At 41.0% G+C, this 18,599-nt stretch overlaps 1 long non-coding RNA gene across 1 annotated transcript; it reads left to right on the top strand.

Moving 5' to 3' along the window:
• Positions 1-12,404: 12,404 nt before the first annotated feature.
• LOC138106845 (uncharacterized) lies at positions 12,405-15,750 on the top strand. The gene is made up of 2 exons (XR_011149151.1): positions 12,405-14,676; positions 15,149-15,750. It is a non-coding gene; the product is annotated as an uncharacterized lncRNA (long non-coding RNA).
• Positions 15,751-18,599: the final 2,849 nt, after the last annotated feature.

Raw genomic sequence — 18,599 nt, 5'->3', positions numbered from 1 at the left:
GGATTTATATTGAAATTTCTAATAATAATCTTTTTTAATGTATTTACACATGCACACATACTGCAATGAAACTTTTCTTACAGTAAATGAGTGATAAGAAGGCAGGCGTGGTGGTACCAGCCAAGTCAGTAATGGTGGTGTGCCTCTAGGAGAAAGCCTGGCCCCCAAGATCTTCAATCCAAGCTCCATGCCCAACTGGAAAGAGGTCTCCATTCCCTTGGCTCTCCTGCCCCACACTTGGTACCTACTTCTGAGGGAACGGAACAGACAGATGCTCATGCTGCTTCATGGTTTTTGAGTTGCAACAGTGTAACAGTAATCACGAAATAGTAGTAATAGTAGTAGCAAATAATACCACAAGGAGATCAGGATGAGATGCTGCAAGCTGATATAACACGGGAAACAGGGCTTGTATTTCATGAAATCACAGAATGGTTAGGATTTGAAGGGACCTTAAAGATCATCTTGTTCCAACTCCCTGCCACGGGCAGGGACACCTTCCACTAGAAAAGCCCCATCCAACCTGGCCTTGAACACTTCCAGGGATGGAGCATCCACAGTTTCTCTGGGCAACCTGCTCCAGGGCCTCTCCACTCTCACAGTAAAGAATTTCTTCCCAATATCTAATCTAATTTAATCTAATCTAAACCTACCCTCCTTCATCTTAAAGCCATTACCCTTGTCCTATCATTCCATGCCCCTGTAAAAAGTCCCTCTTCAGTTTGCTTGCAGGCCCTCTTTAGGTACTGGAATGCTGTTCCAAGGTGTCTCCAGAGCTTTGTCTTCTCCAGGCTGAACAACCCCACCTCTGTTGGCCTGCCTTCATAGGAGGGGTTCTCCAGCCCTCTGAGCATCTTTGTGGCCCTGTTGTGGGCTCGTTCCAACAGGTCCATGACTTTCTTGTGTTGGAGGTCCTACAGCATTTATATAATTGCTTCAATTATAATTATTTTCCATTTAATTTGAACTTCAAGTCCTTGAGTTTGTGATAGTGAAGTGGGTAAAAACAAGGGACTCACCTTGTTTAACAGCAAAGTGCATTTTAATGAAAAAGTCAGGAAACTAACGAATTCATCATGCACACGTGCACGCAGACATGAGTCTGACCTTTGTACCTGCAGTGGTCTTTGCTGGTGTAATATCAGGACTCAAAACCAGCAAGACAGGCTCATCCTGGCGCTGCTCTGCTCACTGACAAGCTGCTGCTTGCAGTCAACCTGCCCAGACTGGTATAGTTCGCTTGAAACTGTGTCCTCCAGACTCCTCCTTCCCCACATCATCTCATCTCTGAATGCTTCACTCTAACATCACCTTTTCAACATCTTCCACAAGATTAACACAAGGAAGGACCTGGCTGTGCTGCCCATGTGCTTGTGCAACACCCATCTAATTTCCTGGGCTGGCTTTTGCTTAGAGCCTGTGCTGACTCTGGTTGTTCAGCTCACTTTTATGCTACAAAGGCCATCCTTAGAGCAAACAAAAATTACTTCTTAAAAAAAACCCCAAAAACTAGAAATTAAAATTAGAGACACCTTCTCTTTGAAAATTTTAGATTACTTTCTAAAGGTATTATCTGCCTCAAAATTACTCTTCCAAAATTCCTCATTATGTATATATGAAACAACTACAAAAGACTCAAACTGCACTTAGTGCCAAGGTAGAAGAAAGGACAAACCTAGAGTGTCCAGAAAAGTAGCTAATAACATGAATCAAAGTTTAATTTCAAATCAGGAAACTTAAGTACAAAGCAGTAGCCCTTTCTTTTAACGAAGTTTCTTTCTGTAGTGTTCAAACTAAGTGGCTGAATAATTATGAATTTAAAAAAAGAAAAAAAAAAGACAAGTGCAGATTATTTCCCTCTTCAGCATAGGGAAAAAACCCAACAAACCCCCTAAACAAACAGGCAGTATCAGAGACGGTGAGAATGAGTAATTCTCAGGTGTCGATACAACCAGGTGAGTCTTCTAACCACAGAAAGTACCTCCTGTCATTAAGCGAGCTGTTTCTTTTCCCCATGAGTGTATTTTTGGTCTGCTTTTCCTCTGTACATTTACCATGCTTAAAAATAGACTTTTAAATTACAGATCCTTTTACCTTAATTAAAAATGGACTAATTAAAAGCTATTTTGAAATATTTTTTTAATGAATGTGTGGATTTAAGGCTTCTGTGTAAGGTACATACCGTGGAGAAAGGGACAGCAATACAGCATCACTTTCAGTAGAAATGTGAGTATAATATATATTAACATTCCCTAGAGGAACAGGTACAGCTTATAGTTAAGCTCTTGTCAATTAGGCAGAACTACTATTAGGTCAGAACTGTCAATAAGAATAATTCTTTCTCTGACACTACCTCTTTCCCTAAATGCTAATAAGTTTAATATCACTTATGTAAGTTAGTGTTTCCTGCTTGCTGATTTGCATTTTGATTAAAACTCAATTACTTTGTCCACCACCTCACTCCAGCTCCCTGCTCCCTCTGCCTGTCCCAGAGCAAATATTATGGAACAGCTGAGAAGGCAGGACCTAGGGCAAATAGTCCCAAGGACAAAGAGCCACCAACATCAACCACTTATGCTTGCTGCAATTGCTTCTCACTGGTCAGCAGCTCACAGCAACTCGTTCTGGGTGAGAGCATGCATCTGGAGGTAAAAAGCATTAAGAAAAAAAAAGCTACAGATGGTAGCTGATGGCTGCAACGACTGATCTAAACTAACCTCCTAATGGAGAGGAAATTGCCAATACACAGCTATTAGCTCACATTGTATATAAGCATGAGGGCTCAGGCTTGCATATTGACAGTCACTGCTGATTATGACTCCCAGTGAATCCTACAGCCCCTGTGCACATAGGCCATCTCCCAATGTCCTCCATTCTCTCCACCTCAGTTCTGGAAACACAAATAATCTCAAAATTTTTGCAGAGAAATAATCCTGATACCGCAAACCTAGCCCACTGCCTCTTAACTCCCCATGCAGCCAGCTCCCTCTGGCTAAGAGGCACCAGCTTATTCCTGGTGGATGCTTTGACTTGCAGAGGTCAAACAGGACCAATAAATTATTTATCCATGTCCTTGGTGAGCAGTGTGTGCTCAGGAAGGCTGTGCAGTGCATAGGTCTGATGTAAACGCTTTGTAGGACCAAGGAGCCTAGGACAGGAAAAGACCTCAGAGTGGATGAATTTTAGTCCTCATTCTACCAGATAATAGCATCATACAATCCAATTTGTAAACTGCCTCAGCTCTATTTTAAAACAAGCAACAAGTTGGAGGGTTTTTGCCTACCCCACTCTGAAAGTTAGTCCCTTGCCTAGGATTATGAACTTTTTTCATAGTGAGCCTATATTTATTTATAGCTCATTCATACCAGAGCACTCCTCTGCCAGCATTGTCTTTTCAATGAAATACTCTTTCCCCCTCTGACAGTATTTAGAGGTAGCAGTGACATCCTTTCTCGCTTTTGTTCTGCTAGACTAAACAAGCCAACAGCTCCCATTCATGCCTGAGTACCATCCCACAAATCTCCTGCACAAACCAGACTGGCAAATAAAAACAATCAGTCATGCTCTCATTCATTCCCACACAGCTGAGCTGCAAATGTGTGTTCTAACACTTGCACATCTCAGTTGTCTTACCCCCAGTGTTAAAAGCATTTCAGAGATGGGACTAACATCTAATCTAAGAGTTTGACTCCTTTGCAGATGTTTCCCTTCCCGTTCATGTCACAGACAGCTACTTCCTCTCTGTGACTCAGACCTGAAAATGTGATATTATGTATGCATTCAGTTTGTTTCGGTGTTTTTTAAATGTGATTTTCTTGCTGTCAGCTAAAGCAATATGCAGCAAAAGACTGCCCTGCTTGATAGAGTCCAGAAATAAATGCTCTGACACACACACCTCTGCCTGGGCTGCAGTGACCATGAAATAGTGGAGTTCCTTAGAGCACCAAGGAGGGCACACAGCAAGCTCCTGACTCTGGACTTCAGGAGAGCAGAGTTTGGCCTCTTCAGGGATCTGCTTGGTAGTATACCCTGAGATAAAACCCTGCAAGGGGCCCAAGAGAGCTGGTTAACATTCAAGGATCCCCCCCTCCAATAGTTCAGGGATGATGTATCCCAACAAACAGGAAGTCAGGTAAAAACTCCAAGAGGCCTGCATGGATGAACAAGGAGCTTCTGGACAAACTAAAACACAAAAACAAAGCCTACAAAGGCTAGAAACAGAAACAGGTAGCCGGGAAGAAGTACAGAGAAGTTCTCCAAGCAGCCAGGGATTAGGTTAGGAAAACTAAAGTCCTGATAGAATTAAATCTGTCTGGGAACATCAAGGGCAACAAAAAGAAAAAAGCTTCTATAGGTCTGCTGGTGATAGAAGGAAGACTAGGGAAAATATGGGACTTCTTCAGAAGGAAACAGGAGACCTGGTTACCAGAGACATGGAGAAGTCTGAGGTAGTAGATGACATTTTTGCCATGGTCCTCACCTGCAAGAGGTCCAGTCACACTGCCCAAGTCACAGAACACAGAGGCAGGGACTGGGAGAACATAAAACTGCCTGCTGTAGGAGGCCAGGTTCAATCAGCTGACCCCAACTGACCAGAGGGATATGACACACCATATGATGTTTTGCTCATCAATAAAAGCTGGGAGAAAGGAGAAAAATGTAGGTTCAGAGTTATATCATTTGTCTTCCTTGTGTCACCGTTATGCACGATGGAACCCAACCTTTTTGGAGACGGCTGAATATTTTCCTGCCAATTGCAAGGTGTTTGAATGAATCCCGTATTTTGCACTGCTTGTGCACACATATTTTCCTTCACATTTTAAACTGCCTTTATCTCAATCTATGAGTTTTCTCACTTCGAGCCTTCTGATTTTCTCTCCCGTTCCACTCAGAGGGAGTGGGCATGAAGCTGCTTAGGGGCACGCCCCTAGTGGAGCTAAACCAGAACATTTACCCAAACAAAGATACTTTTCCCAATATTTTTCTTTTTTTTTTTTCTTTTTTTTTTCTTTTTTTTTCTTCTTTTTCCCTATTCGTTTTTGGGGAAATTTTGGAGAAGTTTTCTAAAACTACCCGAGTTGTCTCTTCCAGTCACAGCCAAAGGCTGTACTGAGACTCTTTAATTTAATGCTTGTTCACAGTAATTTGCAGGCACTCAGTGTACAGCAGTGAATGCTGTTAGAGCACAGCTGACTTCAAGACAGTGGACAACACCTGGAAAATCAGAGCAGATTCGTCTACATATTGTATGATGTGAGAGTATACAAAACAAAGGGAAAAGCCAGATTTACCATAGGATACCAAACCCTACTGGGTCATTATTGTGCTGCTATTTGCACAAGCCCATGATTTACAGCAGACATTAGTTATTTTAGTGTGTCATTTGTATCTTGTGTGTATCATTTAACTTACCATGTAAATGTAGTTTTTTCATTAACATTCCATTGTTAACTCTACCTCTAATTCACACACACACAAAAAAGACAAACTCTTATGTACAGCCTGCTAAGAGACTTTTAAAGCTCAAAATAGAGCAACTTGTATTTTGACAGCTGTCCTTTGAATCTCAAACTATAGCCCCTCAGGGGACACAGCATTATGTAATTTTAGTGACAGCCCAATTGTCATTCAGCTAGAAAGGAGGATGTTGTGATCTCAATGGAAAAGAAAAGCGATACTGCCATCTGTAAGCTTATAGACCTTTTTCTTTGGTAATTTGTACCTCTCATGAAGGGTTAGGAGTGGAAATTACTACAAGCTGTTGAGTAAAATGACATCACTTTGCCACCCACAAAATGTTACGAGTTTGTCAGCCTAGCAAATGGCACAGCAGTGAGGAAAGAGCAGTCTCATGGCAAGTGAGTGCTCTTCTGTCTGGAGGAAACGTATTTGCATTGTGCTGGCCGACCACTATCTCTGTGGGGCTCTGACCACCGTGGCCACAAACCTCAGTTTCAATGGTTGCTCCCTTCATTGCCTGCAGGAAAAGAATATATCATTGCTGGGAATGCTATTCACTCCATGGTCCTCTGATTTTTATGGTTTAGTCAAATGAAACAAAATTTTGTTTTCAGGCAATTTACTCTCAATTGTAAGTCACTATGTGGCAAAATTAATAAACAGAGAAATTCACTTTTGCAATTAGAAGTTGTTAGGAAGAATAGGATAATATAGATTGAAAATTTCATGGATCATAAAGAAGGAATTTCCTGCTATTAATTCTGCAGCTGCTTTAATATATTCCTCTTAATGATGGAATACTGGAGGCTATTTTTTTCCATGGTTGAATTCTCTTCCATTACACTGCACACACCCTCTTAAGTAACCTGCAGCTGCTTTTATCTGCCAGCACAAGTGCTGGTCCATTGTGATATTTGACACCTTACAGAGCCCCTGTGATTTCTCCACATACTCTAAATAAAACCAAGCTGAAGCTCAAGAAACAGGAGCTGCAGGGATGAGAAGAATTTTGAAATGCCCTGACATCGAGAAGGTGAATGAAGATTAGGAAAAAGAAACCAAAAAAGCATATGTGTCGACAGAGTTACTCACTCATAGTTTTTGGCCAGCTCCTCATGCTGTAAAGCAAGAAAACTGGTTTTAATTATTTTTTAATCAGCATTTTCTCCCTGATCTGCCCTGCATGCTTCTGGTGGCTCATAACCAGCATACTCCAATATCCACCCAAAGAAAAGCTGGACTCTGATGTTACTGTGTGAAAGCCGCTGCAATCAAAGAGACCAAGAACAATTTTTTTTCCCTTAATTTTTCTCTTTTGAACTGCGACACCACCTCTCTTTAGTAAAGAAGACCCAAAACAGAGGAGGACTGTCAGTAATTCTAACTGACAGGGCTGCCATTACTTAATGTTTGTTTTATACTTGCAGTATGCCACATAATCTAATTTGGAAGTTTGGAGAACTAATGAACTTCTTTTCCCTACAACAGTTGATGTCAAATGCAGTCTTCATGGCTTCAGAGAAGCAAAGAAGAATGTACAGAGATTAAAAAATAAAACAAATAGCCAACCTTTTAAATGGGAGCTGGCTGATTAGGATGTAAATACAAATGCCTTCATTATGTGCACTTCACTCCCTTCAAAGCTGGCTCTTCTTAAGAGCATGAGAGCAGCTGTAAACTGCTTTGGCTGGGAGATCCCACCTGAGCCTGCTGAGTGAATCAGGGACCACAGAGCACACACCAAGCTCAGCACCACAAAATGTTACATACCAGGGAGCAACCAGGCTGCATGGAGAAGAGGTCTCAGAAGGGGCTGTCAATATTTACACCTTTTTGCTGATAGATTTACTCATGGCAAGTAAGGCAAAGGTCATCAAAGGGGCAAATATTCTAGAGGATGCTAATTTCTTGGTAAGCTGGACATTTCAGCAAAGCCAAATAACAAGTCCTGTGCTTTAAAATAAGGGATCATGCCTGAATCTAGAGAGTAAGGAATGGTGTTCAGGAGCTTCACAAAGTGCTTGTGAAGCATTTGGCTACACAGTGAGATGGTCAAAGACAGAACACGGTGGGACTTTTCCCTAGGAACCAAGGAAAGGGAAGGGAGAACACTTGTGGGCAAAGAAGACAGGAAAAGAGAGAGGAAATGGGAAACAATAATGTCACAAAACTCAAGAAAAGATAACTTCCAACCAGATGAAGTCATCAAGCAGGCCAAACGTAGCAGAGAAACATGCCATCATTGCCGTGAACACAGAAAGATGTTCACAAACTCTTCGGAAATGGGTATAACTGCAATTCTGAAGAAAGAGAAAACATGACAGGATGGCAGATAATGGTGATTAGATACAAATAACTTGGCTAGACTGTGATTTAGCCAAATTAGATCTTTCTAGCTCACCCTGAGGGATCTGTTCAACTCCTGCTTGGTGAGAAAGACATCAAAATACGATGCATGTTAAGCACTGTCTTCAACAGATTTTTTACTACTGCTCCTTTACAAGATGGGAAGACTGTGGTAGGATCTTTGAAGGCTTTTCTGGATGCCTGTAACCAGTGCACTTCCATCAGCTTTTCTATCATTCTCCTCTGTGTCCAAATTATTCCTAAGCAGAGACTTCAGTTTTAGGAACATTGACTATGTCCTTGCCATTTCAGGTTGCTCTAAACTGCTTTAGCTAGCAGAGATTTTGGAATCATCATTCTTAATGAGAAAAGTTGCTCTTTTTGTAGAGGGAATTTAATCTCATCTCACAAAACATGATCATGTTTCTAGTGCATTTGGTTTGCTAGAAAAGTATTAGGTACCTATATTTCTGACCTAATCCTTGGGTAAATACGACTAAATCAGTGACTGTAGCTTTAGGCATTCAGCCAGGGAGAAATTAATTTTCTGTGCTGATGTTCTTAATGAAAAGCTGAGGTACCTCATGCAGTTTAACAAAACTAAACATGCTGCATTTTCTGTGAAGGCTCACTCCATGAGATAAAAAGCAAACCCTTCCTTGATTGCCATCTTGCCAAGACACATAGACACTATGTGTGCCTACTGGTAGAAAGTATTAAATAAATATTTTCACTTGGTGTGAGCTCAAACACAATTAGTTAAAACTCTGCATGTAGAAAAATTAAAATATTATAATTACACATTTACAGCTCCATATATTTTGAACAACTTAGATTTTATAGAAACTCTTGTGCAACCAATCACAAAAGGGCAGCTACTCTGAAATTGCATAGTTAACTCTTCCTTCTCTTCCCACTTAGATTCTGAAAATGAAGGAAAGACATAATGCTGAAGTTGTCACTGAGGTGCATAGACTCCAATGTGGTATCCTACAGGAAAACAGCAGTAGCTTGCAAAGAGGCTGGAGCAACAGAAGTTACTGATGACTTAAAACATCCTATCACCAACCTTTGAACAATTTAATCTGTTGTTTCCCTCCATCTCAAGCAGAACAACATGCCATTTGATCAGAAAAGAAGGAAGTACCAAGAGTAGCCCAGGTACATTCAACCAGTGGCATAAACCCACCAAAATTTTTGTTTCTGTGAGGCCCAGTCTTAACTGAAAACCCTTCACCGGGAACTACTGCCAGTTCCTCGTGCTCTGTTGCAGGTCCTAAGATTCCTCTCAAAGACAGTGAGTCACCAGCAAAAACCCCTCTGAAGTTTCATTCTCTACAGACCTTCCAGGTAAATAAAGTGCCTTTTCCCCCCACGTATTCTGCTACTCAACTTCCTGCTTGAAAAAGGGAGAGGGGAGAATCTTGCTGTGTTTTTACAACATTAAAAATTAATTTATCCTCACGTATTGCTTACTGAACTTCTATTCTACATACTGATGGATGATTTCATGTACTCAAAACCAGCAACTGCCTTAGGGTCTGATTTTCTTTCACACTAAAGAACTCTCAACCTCTGCAGACAGCAGAAACTGAGCCATAACTACTTGGTTTTCATGTGTACAAAGCACTATGTGGAGTCCCTGATGGCAAACAGATCATATCACTAAGTCAATAACACAACATTGGCATTGAACAGCTGTTCCTGCTGGCGTGGGACACACCAGGCAGCACAAACCAGGTGCCCATCTCACACTCTGGAATAAAAGGAAAGCACCTTTACTCTCAGACCTCCAAGATGCCTTGCACAGTGGATTATTTTTTATTCAAATTACAAAGTTAACTTCAATAAGTATTAAATACTTCAGGAATATTGACTCAAATTTGAACCACTATCTCAGAGTTTTGCACTATGCTCCACAAACATTAGGACAATAACAGTCAAGGGCTAAGCATGCTTTGGGTGATAGATCCAGGAGAGAGAGAGGAAACCCAGGGTTAAAATGCAGCACTTGCCCATTTGACATTTAGATACTTCATTCAGACATAATGAATCCATTCTACATAAGTTAAATGAATTCTAGTGTAAATCTGAAGTAACTCAGAAAAAAGCACAGAACAGGGCTGTGTGTCCTGCCTACAGAGTACCCCTGGCTCAATGTCCTGCAGTGAAAACAACAGTAAAGAAATTATTAACATTCACCATTAAGGCTTATGTGCCAAGGAGCATTTCTACTTAGAAATTCACGTGATGGACTTCCTTTGATTGGAAATATCTACCTGGTTCCAGGACCTGAAGAAGCTTTCACCAAAAAAGGAATCTCAGACTTTGAATTAACCACCTTAAAATGACGGCATAAAAAAATTCATGAAACCACCTTTTTCCTCCATGTGTGAACAAGATGGATCTGTATGAATGCTGCCTGGAAAAAATATTTTGCCTGTAGTACGAGAAGAGAAAGACATTTTGGCTGTACCTCAAGGTATAGAGGAGCCATCCATCACATCTGTTTACAGGGTCTGGATCCTGTTTGGTGCAGAGCAGATCCTCCTTGAGTGGGCAGCACCTATGACACGGGCACGTGTTTCACCCACTGAGATATGGTCCTGGATAAGGTTTCTTTCTCTGTTTTCTTAGAGTGGAGGCAATCTAGGGTTCTCTAGATAAGGCTGTGTACATAAGGCTTGTTTGGATGTGGAAGTTCTTTTCTAATGGCAGATCCTGCTTTTAAAGCTGACCTTTTATTGGCAGTATATGACTGAAAGGCAGCTGGCTCGAGCCTCTGGTGTTCTTGGCAGACAGGCACTGTCTGTACAAGCCTACCTCAGTGATCATCAGCCAAAGGATCCAAACCAAAGACTCCAGTGCTACCAGGTCTGGAGAGACACAATAAGCTCAACACCTTTCTGATGAGCCACTGTGCAGTGACAAGTCTGTACTTTTGCTTCATTGAAAAGAAATTTATACTCAATCCACAGGAGTGTTGTAAGCATTAATTTATGAATACTTGCAAATTACTTTGGAAAAAATATGTAAATAGCAAATAAGTTTTATTGAGCACTCCAGCTAGCAAATGCAGGAACAACTTCTAGCATATGGTTAACTTTTGCTTTATTTTTCCTTTAAGTTTGTTGTTTCATGTTCCTTATAGTCACTCAAACCATGGTGAGGTTACAGCTCTTAACTCTACTTGGACATCCCTACTGTGTGGGAAAATAAGAAAACATGGATTTTTACAATGTAATTATGAGAAACCATGCTAAAAAATAAGCTTTATAGTATCTGCTGTTACTCTTAACATCTGTTGCCACAATGACACCTGGCTTGGGACCTCTGTTTGCAGATAGAGTTCAGGCAGCAGAAGAAGGAAGTGTAGCTCCTTGACAGAGCTCCGGAAGTCAACACATGTCACCGGCTTTATGGCAGTGAGTCACCCCTCCAAGCCTTTGTGTGCTCAACACCTGAGAGAGAAAGGAGACTTCACCATTTCAGGTACTCTAGCACAGCAACTACTGCTCTTGGACTACAATTACAACAATTACTGCTCATTGGAGCCTGAGTCATAAATTTGAGACACATATCCAAGCTTTTTCAAGGTTGGAGGGCACATTGACACCAAGGGCTTTGCATTGCTCCCATCTTCAAAGGCACCACACTGCCTCCAGCTGCTTAAATCTTTAGCAGTTGTACAAAATGAGACACTGCCGAGAGGGAGGTGAGGGTTTACATGCCACATTTCTCATACTGACATGCCTGGAGTCCCACTGAAACAAATGGACCTGGTTTTAGGGTGTAAATAATTAATTTTATGTGGCAATATTGTGCAACATTGGATGTTTATAACTATTCTTACAAGGCATCTCTCTGACATGCCTGGCCATGATTAGACATTGCATTTTCTAACTTTGTCAAAGAAATACAGAGGAAAAGGGGAAAGGAATCAATTCATAAAATATACTGAAATTCTAAAAAAGGCTTTAACAGAATGTCCAGCATTTTCCAGGCCCCACCTTCTGAACTGTCCCTCAAAACCAAGCTGCCACCCCACACATGGCTTTCTTTTGCTGGGGACTGTCCTGGTGCTGTGCATGCACCATGTTTCAAACTCGGGGAAAGCCCTTGGTGTCCTCTTAGTGAAGAAATAAAATGTTTTTTTAAAAAATGTATTTAATTATTCATAGGAAGGAATTCTCTGCAGACAGCTCAGAATAGCAGTATCTGTTGAAAAGTTAAGCAATCTCTCCGATCTCTAGGTTTTTGATCTGTTTGGATCCTTTGGGAGTCAGATTCTGCAAAACCTATAGATCTGGATTAAATTAGAATAGTTCTCACCTTGACCTGTAGCTAGAGGAAGGGTTATTTGCCTTTGCCACTTTCAAATGCTATTTTGAAGAAACATCATGTGCTGTTTCTCAGTCAGCATACTGAGCGTGTTCAATGCTGTTTGTTCCTCAGACCCAGAAACCCCTACCAGGTGCATTTGCCAGGTGTTAGTAAAATAATGCTCCAGGGAGGGAGGAAAAAACCACAAACAGCTGTGTCTGCCTATGTAGAATATAAGTGAGATGGCAAATGTATGTGTTACCCACCCTCTAGATTCCTTTATTCCATCAACAAATAGAAGGCTACTACCTGATGCAGCTACCAGCTACACATTTTGGGTGTTGTCTTTAACTTTGTTAAGATTTGTGGTAAGAAAGGGCATGAAGAAGGGTGAGCTGCCTGCTTATAGTCCTCTGAGCCAATATTACTGCTGTGTGTGAAGAAGAATCTCTAAAAGAAAAAGCTGAGGATCCCAATACAATGGTCCCTTCTGATCTCATGACAAGGTGTTTAGCTTCCTCTCTTTCTACATTTCTCTTGGGAATCCAGTGTAGTTCATGTTCCTCATCTATATTTTGCTACTGATAAGACAAGAAATCTACAACACTTCAGAGAATTATATAACATCCATTTAAGATGAGGAACTATGGTCCAGCTTCCTCAAATCCTCATGAAAACCCCTGGAATGTGAATGAAAAGCAGAACTGAATCTTAGACAAAGTTAATATGATGCCACAAGAAGGAAGCTTAAGGAGATACTAGATGGGAAGGAAAGAGAATGAGTGAAAACTCAACAGGCAAATTGAATCAATAACACAGCATTTTTTAAAAAGTAAGTTTTTTACATCAAATGGCCAACGAGTTGGAGCACTGCTAATGCTTGTATGGCTGATTGCTTAGAAACACACGAGGTGAGGTAAGCTAATGGGGTGAACACCCCAATACCTTAGGGGGAATGAATACCAATGGATTTTTAAAGCCACGGTTGTGATGTGTTGACTCTGGGCTGACACTGGGAACAAAGAGACCTTCAGCCCCCATTCACCTGGCTGACATAAGCAGAAAGTCTTGATGACATAAGCAGCTCCTGGTCCCACCACTCCTCCCTGCTCACCCCTTCCCTCTTGTGCTAGTACAGCTGTGCATACCTTCACCTGACGGAGCCCATTGGGGGCACGAATCCTGCTCCAAACACTTGGCACAATGGAAAGGCACCACAGCAACAAGGTGGGGAGCCCTGCTGAGCCCCACCAGGGGTTCTGGCAGCCCATGGAGCATCTCTGGCCTTGACTCTGCAGCCACTGACTGACAGTGGCTTACAAGGTGACTCTCAGTGACCAATCCGTAGCACTGGTCTGCCTCGTCATTTATGTGTCCCAAATGTCCTTGCATGGCATGGCAGTGTCTTTAGTCAGGAACAGGGGTGTTATAGTGAAGAGGTGGATTTCATTCATAACACTGGCTGCCTTGATTTCTCCCAAGAGTGGTTGCATTTTGTAAGGAAAATATTTAAGTTCGTCGATTTCTTATTTTGCCTTGTGATCTAATGTATCTTCTTTTTCTTTCCTTCCTTGGCACCACACTAGCTATTAATTATTTACAGAGCAAGCAAAAGTGAGCTAAACTCTTAAAAAAAAAATAGATATGGGAAAGGTGTGGTTTCTGGTGCTAACAGTCTAACTTTCGATGTGATGGGATAAAGTGGAAGTGAGAAGGCTGGAGGTTGGACAAAGATTACAACATAAGTACATTTTGGATGTTCAGTTTTTATAATAATATTGTTGATTCACAGGAGATCATTATTTTGCCACCCTGAACTCATACCTCAGAAATCAGTAACTTTCACTTCTCTTGGTCTAGTGGTTATGAAAAATTTTATCGCAAACCATCTTCATGCTGTTCTTTTTACCTCTGTCCTTTCTGCTATGAAACAAAAATAATGTTAATAGTTCAGTAAAGCCTGACTTTAGAATTCAAAATACCAGGAAATATAAAGTTTAAAAATCGACAGCAATTTCGTGTCCTTGTGTTGAAGGAACTAGAGTCCTAAATTGGATATGATGCTTCATGGAAGCCAAACCTGAGATCTGCAGTGAGAAGTAGCACGATCAAACAAATATAAGTGGAGTTTGAATTGAACACTTGTTTTGGGGGGGGAAATCATGTGTCTCTGTGACCCTTGAAAAGAGTATGTTGTAAGCTGAAGAGTAACACATGGTGCAATAAAAGCTGAAATGAGAAAGCTGGATGAAGTTGTGGAAAAGACAGCTTTGCAGAAAAAGAAGTGGAAGGATCTCAATACAACCTAGATGTATCGACCAGAAAGAAGAAAGAATAACAAAAAATAATCTCTACCAAGCCAGATTGGAAAGACAGTTTCTGACAATGAGTCATGCCAAGAAGTAAATTTGATTTAAGGCATATAAGAGATGCAGAAAAAAATTACATGCTCCAATTTCTCCTTAATCTGAAATGGGTTTAGCAGTACGAAGGCTAGCTACGATCCACAACATATCATTTCCCACTCTGGCCACTCTAAACCCTCAGGTTTGCTATATTATTTTCTTAAATTAAACATATTGAGTCATATTTCATTAATCATGATGAGTTTTGTGTAACAGAACTTTTATCTCCATCAGTGTTTCAGTTACATTCAACATGCTATTTGGTAAGATGTGTCTTTTGTCTAAAAAGCCATGCAAATACCAGCTGCACAGCTGTAACTTGGGGTTATCATTTTGGTGAAGCCTTCCTTTCTCTGACAAGCTAGCAGAGGGATCTCCACTCAGAGAGAACTGTAATGCAGTCACGAGGTCAAATTTTGATATAGTTTTTGTAAGAGAATTTGCCTCAGGTGTTGCTATATTTTTACCCTTGAGCAAAAGAGCCATCCAGATCAAACACAGCAGCATTGATATGAGCAGGTGATCACTAATTTGTAGAATAACACTGGAGAGAAATAGGTTGAAATGTCAAATGTGAACTGCTGTGAGCTCATTTCACATCACCCTTAATACAGGACCTGACTACTGCTCGCATTTAAAAACACAGCACTTCACCTGAGAAGACCTCAACCAACTCAAGGAAGTGTGTGCATTTGTGGACAATACTTATCTCAGGACCTAATTATCTTCAGGGTTTTGTCAGTGTGGCTTTGGCACCTGAAAAAAAGCCTGCTGCATTAGGCTGGTACTTTTAGATGACCAGTTAAAATAACTGTCTGGCTCTCCCAGAGCATTTCATGAACTGCTGGGTGCCTGCCTTCTCCTCCTCCACCAGGTAAAGCCTGCAATGCGTGCTTGGCTTTGGGTTGCATCCTGCTGTTTATCCACGGCAGGCAAGCAGCAGCCCCTCTGCTTCCAGAGCTTCAGCCTCTCCCCGTGCTGGTGATAAGTTACTCCTCGAGTCCTTTCTGCCAATTGTTCTTGGCAAAGGCACCAGGGAAGACTATTGTTGTTGCTGGCTGTTATCTCTGCCTCTGACTCCACTTGGCCGAGGTGCAAATCCATCTCTCTGGTGTGGAAACAAGCTGCTGGACTTTGGATGAGTCAACTCATTAATAAACAAAGAGTTACAAAGGAAACGGGGATCAGTCTTAACAAAATAAATGCTTTAAAAGTTTATTGGATTCTAGGGTATTTGTCCTCCCCAGCATGACACTGCTTTATCTTGGGCCCCAGCCTTCCTATCAGAAAACAGGGAAGTTAGTAGTTTATCAAATTTTAATCAGCTTAAATGTTGATGTATTACTTACATAGCATGGAAAGTATTTTCTCTGTTGTTACTGGTGAAAGTGGTTTATTTTTAATTATTAATTTATATCTGTTTCTATACCTTCCCTGCTTTGGGGAGTATGCCAGTGCTAACTGAGAAACCTTCCATCACCTACTGCTTGCCCTGTCTCTTTGAAGGAACCCAAGCCAGCAGCTATGTGGGAAGCTCAGGACTGAAGTATTAAATTCTCATGGAATTCTCTTCTTTGCTGAAGCAGAAGCATGTGATCAGATTCAGTAACACGGGACTTGGAGGATGGGGGTTGCAGCTTTTTGGTGCATGGGGTTGGTGGGGTTTGCTTTGTGTTAGACTTTTTTTCAAGGAGAGGATATTTGAATTTTCTCCTTGTCCATAGCCCACTGTTGACAGGAAAGATTTCATTTGGATTGGTCCTTAGTGTTTGTCCAGCAACACCATTTCAGTGGTAAAAGAAAACCCTGTCTCAGCTTTCTTGATTCTCCTTGTGCCACCCCTAAGGACAGCAACCCCATTTTCCTTGCAACAGCACTGGGAAAGCCTCAAAACTTCCTCATCTGCAAGATGTCCACAGCCATATGCCCTTCTCTTGCCTTCAGAAGCCAATCTTTCTCTCCAACAGACACTGCAACAGTCAGTCCCCACACAAGTGCACAATTATTCCAGTGCTATTAAAATAGAGCAAGATAAGTATATTACACTTCGGAAAAGCTGGAAGAAAAAGCAGCTGTGGGCAGACATGCTGCTGGACTATTAATTCTACATAAAGCAAATATGGACACATAGATAGAAAGCTTATTTACAGCAAACTCTTAATAAGCAAGAGCAACAAATATTACAAGTTTGGCACAGACTGCAGCCACCTTGCCTTTCAATACCTTTGCATGGTAAATTTATTTGAAAGCCTAGAAAGTTGTTCCAATGGCATGGATGTATTTGCTTTATAGGGGAAAAAAAGGGATTCTTTCTATTTTCCTAGTAGAAGCATGTCCTCTCTCTCTCCCCCCCAGGTCAATGTGGCATTTGATTTCCCCCCACAGCACCTTTCAAAGCCATGCAGGATCCAATGTCACCCCACTTCCTACAAGGTATTTCCAACAAACTGAGCTGCTCATTCTTCCTGCCCAGCATTCACTGACAAGTTTAACAGTGGAAATAAACCAGACATGACCAGCCATGTGCATTCTCCTCTTCAAGAATTTTGCCAAATTCACATGAATATTTATCTACCAAGGAAAACAGTGACGTGCAATAGGAGGTGGGAACCTTAAAGGAAAAAGGATACATCATACTTCCAGTAAAATGTGAAATTTTTTGTTAATTCATTCCTAGAGTTCCCTAACTAAGATTTAGATAGCAACAGTTACACAATATACAGTGTGAAATAGATTGTTTGAAGAACTAAAATCCATGGAAAACACATACCTTAAGACAGGTGTCTGATGAGATACCTTCATCTGTGTTAAAAGATGTTGTGCAAAGGATAGCTCTCAAGAGCTAGGAAAGGTCACAATGAGATTAGGCCGAGAGAGCCAGTGGAAAGTTTCCTAAGCAGAGTCCTTCAATGAAGCATGGACAATTTTCCCAGAAAGTTCACCAACAAAGCAGTTGGTCAATGAAAATGTATAGTGTGGAAAACAAATCATTTGTGTGTTATATAAAAAACCCAATTTCTTTAATCAGTTGTAATAGTCAGATACGCTCTCTCTACTCAGTCTCTCTACTCTTGGATAATAAAGAAATATGAATAGATGTATGATTTACTTTGTGCTGTTTACTGTATTAAAGACTTCAGACTCCACACCATGCCTCCAAAACTTTCTCTCTGCATACACACTTCTCCAAATATCATTTGATTTTTGCTATCCTTTTCCCTTCTCAGTCATATATCCCTTCTGAGGTGGAGCAGACTGTATTTAGTAGTCCAGTGAGTACATCTTATATATCAAGGTTTTACATTATTTTCTTTTACTACTGTTCTTTATTCTCCTCTTAATACTACCTCATTTCCCATATATTTATTTGCTTTTCAGCAAACATGGCATGATGGAAAGATCTTTTCACTCAGTTCTTCACAGCCACATCTGTGTCCTTTTCCCAGCTGGTTTCAATGAATTAAAATCTAGTATATACAAATAGTCAACATTGTTCTCTAAATCACATTACACTGCAATGGCAGCTTCATCATCATGTCAGATTGCCTGATCTTTGTTGGTCCTTCCACATTTCCTTCTCCTCCTTTCTAAATGTGACTGAGTAATTTCTGTGGGGCATGTGTTGATTTTACGATCCCACTGCTTGCGCCTTCCTCCAAATCAAACATTAGAGAGCACTAGCACAAACTTTGGGGGAACTCCACTTAACCTTAATTAAACTCTATGAAAACAACTTGCATCCACCTTTTCCGTCATAGAGTCTCAGGCTTTCTACCATAAAGTAAACCAAACTGACCTTTTCATGTTAAAGAAAGAAAAAAACAAGGAAAAAAATCAGAACTGTGCAACCCCTGATATAGGCTTGTTGAGGAAAAAAGTGGGTAAACGATGAAAGTTGGAGCTCAGAGGGCATCATTGCTCACGAGGAAGCCAAGCACAAAATAAGAGGAGTGGAGGGAAATCACAGAAGTGAATGCGACCCTTAGGAAACAACTCTTGAGGGTGAGTCCCACACCACTCAAGGAGGCCATACAAACGATGGCCACTCTCCTGGCCACATCACCA

This window comes from Aphelocoma coerulescens, chromosome 2, assembly GCF_041296385.1.
Source record: "Aphelocoma coerulescens isolate FSJ_1873_10779 chromosome 2, UR_Acoe_1.0, whole genome shotgun sequence".
NCBI lineage: Eukaryota > Metazoa > Chordata > Aves > Passeriformes > Corvidae > Aphelocoma > Aphelocoma coerulescens.
Note: the sequence above shows the minus strand (reverse complement) of the source record. Positions and strands in the feature narration are given on the sequence as shown.